Here is a 6,000-nt window from a genome sequence, read left to right as displayed (position 1 = left end):
ACACTGATCTTTGAGAACATCTCTGTAGATACATATTATCATAACTTCAAGTTTTCTTCAAGATACTCGTACAAAGATAGGGGCGCCTGGGTGGCGCAGTCGGTTAAGCGTCCGACTTCAGCGGGGTCACGATCTCGCGGTCCGTGAGTTCGAGCCCCGCGTCAGGCTCTGGGCTGATGGCTCAGAGCCTGGAGCCTGTTTCCGATTCTGTGTCTCCCTCTCTCTCTGCCCCTCCCCCGTTCATGCTCTGTCTCTCTCTGTCCCAAAAATAAATAAACGTTGAAAAAAAAATTAAAAAAAAAAAAGATACTCGTACAAAGATAAAGCAAATGCACACTCTGATAGAGTGAACATAGTATGTCATTAATTAAGCTTTCTGACTTTGAAGGTAGTTAACAAGTAACCAGCTGAAGTGTCCTGCATTTTGCTCTCAGAAACTACACTACTCTAAATGTTCTCTTCACTGAGGCAAAATAAAAGAAGTGTAACAATTGTTACTGTTGGAGAAGATACATTCAGTCCCTGGCAAGCTCTGTACGAATACAATGGAGACATTTCTTTTCTATTTATTCGTGTTAAGGGTCATATACTGTACCTCCTAATCCTAGTTCTTCTCAATTCCCAAGTAATCCTCCTTTGTTCTTTTTTTTTTTTTTTTAATATTTGTTTATTTTTGAGAGAGAGAGAGAGAGAGAGTGAGAGAACGATCAGGGGAGGGCCAGAGAGAGACAGACAGAAAATCCCAAGCAGGCTCCCCACTGTCAGCACAGAGCTTGACGCGGGGCTCGAACTCATGAACCCTGAGATCAAGACCTGAGCCGAAATCAAGAGTAGGACACTCAACCCACGGAGCCACCCAGGGGCCCAATCCTCCCTTGTTCTTGCCAGAATGAGTTTTCCTGCACTTTGCTCCCTTCCTTTCTTTTCTGTGCTGCCTTTCTTCTTTCTTTTACTTTCTTGCCTAGCTTATCCCTTTACCCCAGCTTTTTAGCAGTAAATATTTACTAACTCTCTCGAAAATGTATAGCATTTGCTCTCTTTTCTGTCAAGGACTTGTTCCCGAGGTACCCGGACTTGCGGTATTTGGATGCTCTTCTACACCAAAGCCCAGAGCCCTTCTTCGGTCAAGATCCAAAAGACAGCTATTCATTTCCACTGGTTCAGTGAGGTTTACAGGTTAGAAAAAAACTGGGTTCCACCTTGCGTCGTGGGCAAAACTACCCCCACGAAGCGGACAGCACCCATATCACCGTCCCCGTATTTACCGACGAGAAAGCTGAGACTCGGGGAGTCCAGCGAGTTACCCAGGACGGCCCAACCGGGTCAGAACTAGGAGGCAGGGTCCTGACCACGGATCCAGTAACTTTTTCCCCTCCGGCCCGTCTTTCCTCTCCCTAAGGAAAGAAAGCGTCCGACTTCGGCTCAGGTCATGAGCTCCTGGTCCCTGAGTTCGAGCCCCGCGTGGGGCTCTGTGCTGATGGCTCAAAGCCTGGAGCCTGTTTCGGATTCTGTGTCTCCCTCTCTCTCTGCCCCTCCCCTGTTCATGCTCTGCCTCTCCCTGTCTCAAAAATAAATAAACGTTAAAAAAAATTTTTTTTTTTTTTTAAAGAAAGAAAGCTCCGTCTTGGGGGAAGGGAGCATTGTAGAGAAAATGTGCCTCTTTATCTGGGAGTGTAGTAAAGTGGCTCCATTTCTCCCCAGGAAAATTCCTCCATCCACTCGCTTACATCTATCTCACGCATCCTCAGCCGCCTCTCCGGGGGTTAGCACTCCTCACCCCGCAATATCCAACCTCTCCCCTTTCGTTTGACTCTCCCACTCAGCGTGTAGAGAGGCAACATTTCACATAAGCTTGTACAAGGCTCTTGGCTCGTCAAACTCCCTCCCGCCCCACCTGTCTACCCACGACTTCCCTCTCATGCCCTTCCCTTCAGACAAACTCAGTGACGCTGGCCCCTTGTTTTCTCTCACTCCACAAGCTCCCATCAGGCTTCTGACCAACCCAGACTCTGAAACTGCTGGGTCCCGGTGTCCTCCTTGTCCCCAGATCGAGAAAAAACCATCATGTGGTCTGTTAGTTGCCTTTCCTTGAGTTTGTTTATTTTAGGAGAGAGAGCATGTGCAGGTGAGAGGCAGAGAGAGAGAGAGAGAGAGAGGGAAAGAGAGAGCCTCCCAAGCAAGCTCTGCACTCTCAGAGCAGAGCCCCTGATTCGGGCCCAGTCTCACCAACTGCGAGATCATGACCTGAACCAAAGTCAAGAGGAGGATGTTTAACCAACTGAGTCACCCAGGTGTCCCAGTTGTTTCTAGCTCCTTAAAAATGACTTAAGTTTTGGGGCGCCTGGGTGGCTCAAGTCGGTTAAGCGTCTGACTTCAGCTCAGGTCATGATCTCTTGGTCTTGTGAGTTCAAACCTCATATCGGGCTCTGGGCTGACAGCTCGGAGCCTGGAGCCTGCTTCGGATCCTATGTCTCCCTCTCTCTCTGCCCCTCCCCTGCTCCTGCTCTCTCTCTCTCTGTCTTTCAAAAATGATTAAATGCTAAAAAAAAAAAAAAAATTATTTTAAGAACTTAACTTCTGTTATATTTTGAATCAACACATGATAAAACCATGCAAACTTTTGAAATTATTTTTTTTTCTAATTCTGTATGCTATTCACAGATGGCTTGGCATCAAGCCCCAATAACTCAAACTGGTAAAAGTCTTCTCTTGGTTATTCTCTTCTTATAACTGTCCTCAGTGGGCTGCCTGGGTGCCTCAGTTGGTCGAGCATCTGACTCTTGGTCTCAGTTCAAGTCTTGATCTCAGGGTCGTTGAGTTCAAGCCCCAAGTTGAGCTCCGTGCTGGGCGTGAAGCCTGCTCGTTACAAAATTGTCCTCAGAGATCCCACACTCTCCTGTGTTTCTCTCTCCGTCTTAGCCCTTCTTGTCCCATTGGGGGCCCCTGCCCATCACCTAGACACTGGTGTCCCACGGGGCTCTGTCCCGGACTCTTTTCTTCAGCATACCCTACCTGGGTACTATCCCTTTCGAAGGCATCAGCTTTCCCCATTTGCTGCTAAATCTATAATCTGTATAAGTAGGCCAGATCTCAGTAAGCTGGCACTGTTCTGATTTCGACTTTAACCGACACTGACCAATGTTGTCCATTTTCACCAGGCAGTTCACAACGGAACGCTCATCACATTCTCAAGATGAAAGGACACCCAACAGTTAAGAACAGAGATGATCGATCAAGACAGAGATCGTGACTGAAAAAATGATCTAGTTAGGATACAACTTGTGCCGCTCGAGCAAAGAGATCTCAAGATGCAGCGACTTAAATAAGGGAACGCATTTTTCAGTAACACGGAAGTCTAGGCTAGAGTGACCTTCGGATGATTCAGGAATGCTTCTTGCTCTGCCTTCTTTGACACATGGTTTCCGTCTTACGGTCGACAATAGAAGTTCTGAGCGTAGTCATTGTGTCCACATTCCAGCCCGTGGTAAGGAACAAAGGGGGAGCACAGAACCCCACCCTTACTTCTGAAGTCGTAAAAAGCCTCACACATCATGTTCCCCAACACCCCAATCGCCAGAACTTAGTCACAGGCCACACTCAGCTGCGAGGGAGGAGGTGAGAAATGGAAGTTTTTAGCTAGGCAGTTTTTGTCCTCAGCTAAAACCCAGTTGTGTTATTAAAAATAGAATTGGAGAAGGGGTTAATAAAATACAACCAACCGTTTCTGCTGCACGTGAAACAGATGTTTCTGAAGTTAACTATTTTCACTTAGTCTTTTCACTACCTCTATTTCCTATTTTATTATATTCCGTTTCATTGTTTTAAAACTTGCTCATAATTCACCCATCATATTATGACCACTGTAGATGAGGACCCATACTTTGAAAAACATGGTTCTAAGCCTACCGTGTCAAATATGGTACCCAGTAGCCACATGGGCTATTGAGCGCTCAAAATGTGATTAGCCTGAAGTGTTATGTGTTGTTAGCGTACCAGATTTCAAAGACTTGTTACCAGAAAAAGAACATGAAGCATCTTTAGCGATATTTATATTGATTAAATGTTGAAATGATAGGGGCGCCTGGGTGGCTCAGTCGGTTAAGCGTCCGACTTCGGCTCAGGTCATGATCTCGCGGTCCGAGTTCGAGCCCCACGTCGGGCTCTGGGCTGACCGCTCAGAGCCTGGAGCCTGTTGCAGATTCTGTGTCTCCCTCTCTCTCTGCCCCTCCCCCGTTCGTGCTCTGTCTCTCCCTGTCTCAAAAATAAATAAACGTTAAAAAAAAAATGTTGAAATGATAGTACATTGGATATAATGAGTTAAATAAAATATATATTACCAAAATTAATTCAATCTGCTGATTTTTGTATCTTAACGTGGCTACTAGAAAATGCAAAATTACATAGGAGGCTCACAGTCTACATGTCTATGAAACCATACTGTCCTAAACCCTAGATGCAAATGTGAAACTCCCTCTGAATATTAATACTTGAATATTCCACAAGTACTTTCTAAAACTAGACTCTTTCTCTTCCCAGCCCTTAGCCCTCCTGTTTTCTTTGTGTTCCCACTCAGTGCATCCTCAGCTAAAGGCATTCAATCAGTTAAAGGCAACACAATCCACTCAGCGACCTACCCGGAAAACTGAAAGGCATATTTTCCTTTATCTACCACATTCATGTATTCACTGTGTGCTGTCACGTTACCTCTTAAATGTGATATAAATCTATCAGTCATTTTCTAATCTCATCGTGAATGCCCTAGTTCAAAATACCATCATCTGTCACCTAGATAATTGTATCAGTTCCCAAATGGCCTCTCTGCCTCCTGGGTTGTCTCCTTCCAGTCAGTCCTTCAAAGTGACCTTTCTGAGAAACAAAGTTGGAGAAGTCACTTCACACCTGATCACTCCCCTAAACACCTTAATAGTGCCAACAAGCTCCTTTTTTATTTGAAGCCAGCTTGCTTCACTTTTCTGAATGCATGGGCCTCTTCTCTGTACCAACTGCTTTCCTTCTCACTAAATGTGTCATGATTATTCTTACCTCCTGAGCCTTTGTATACAGCATTCCTTATGTGCTTGGAATGCATTTTTTTTTAATCGCCTTCTCCCCTCTGGCTAAACACTACTCATATTTCAGAGCTTCATTAAAATTTTGCTTTCCCATTAGAATTCTTTTCCAAAGCCCAAGACTGGATTATGTGTTCCTCTTCTGCGCTCCCAGAGCATCCTGAACTTCGATAAGAATGTTTGGCCACTAAGAGGATGAGATCGTGCCATTTGAGACAGCACGAATGGACCTTGAGGGTATTATGCTAAGTGAAATAAGTCAGAGTGAGAAAGACAAATACCATATGATTTCACTCATAAGTGGAAACTTAAAAAAAATGAATAAAAAGCAAAAAGAAGAATTGGACCTATAACTACAGACAATAAACTATATTCCCCTCACCCACTGGTAAGCAACTGGGTGAAGGGGAGTGGGAGACACAGGCTTCCAGTTATGGGGTGAATACGTCACGGGAATAAAAGGCACAGCAGAGGAAGATAGTCAATGTATCTGTATAGCAATGTATAGGGACAGATAGTTGCTGCACTTGTAGTGGACATTGCACAATGTGGAATGTATAAACTTGTCACTGTGTGGTATGCCTGAGACAAATGTAACAGTGTGTGTCAACTGTATTCAAATAGATACATAAATAACATTGCATTAAAACGCACGTACAAAAGACGTTTCTAACAGTGCGAGATGCTCGAAAGAATCATTGGAGCACTATGTCGGTGAACACGTTGCTCACCAGTGTGTGCAGTGTGGTACACACTCCTGGAAGAAACAGGCACAAAAATTGTGGGTGACAGTGGTATCTGAGTGAATGAAGCCACACCGTCAATTTTAGTGAAACGCTATATTTAATTAACGCTTTGCACTACATGTTACACGCTGTATATACGAACGTGTTCAAAAAAGGTGACTCTGGCAATGCGGGCTCCATGAATG

This window comes from Prionailurus viverrinus, chromosome B4 (assembly GCF_022837055.1).
Source record: "Prionailurus viverrinus isolate Anna chromosome B4, UM_Priviv_1.0, whole genome shotgun sequence".
Lineage (NCBI taxonomy): Eukaryota > Metazoa > Chordata > Mammalia > Carnivora > Felidae > Prionailurus > Prionailurus viverrinus.
The sequence above is the reverse complement of the archived record's forward strand: the minus strand, read 5'-3'. Positions refer to the sequence as shown.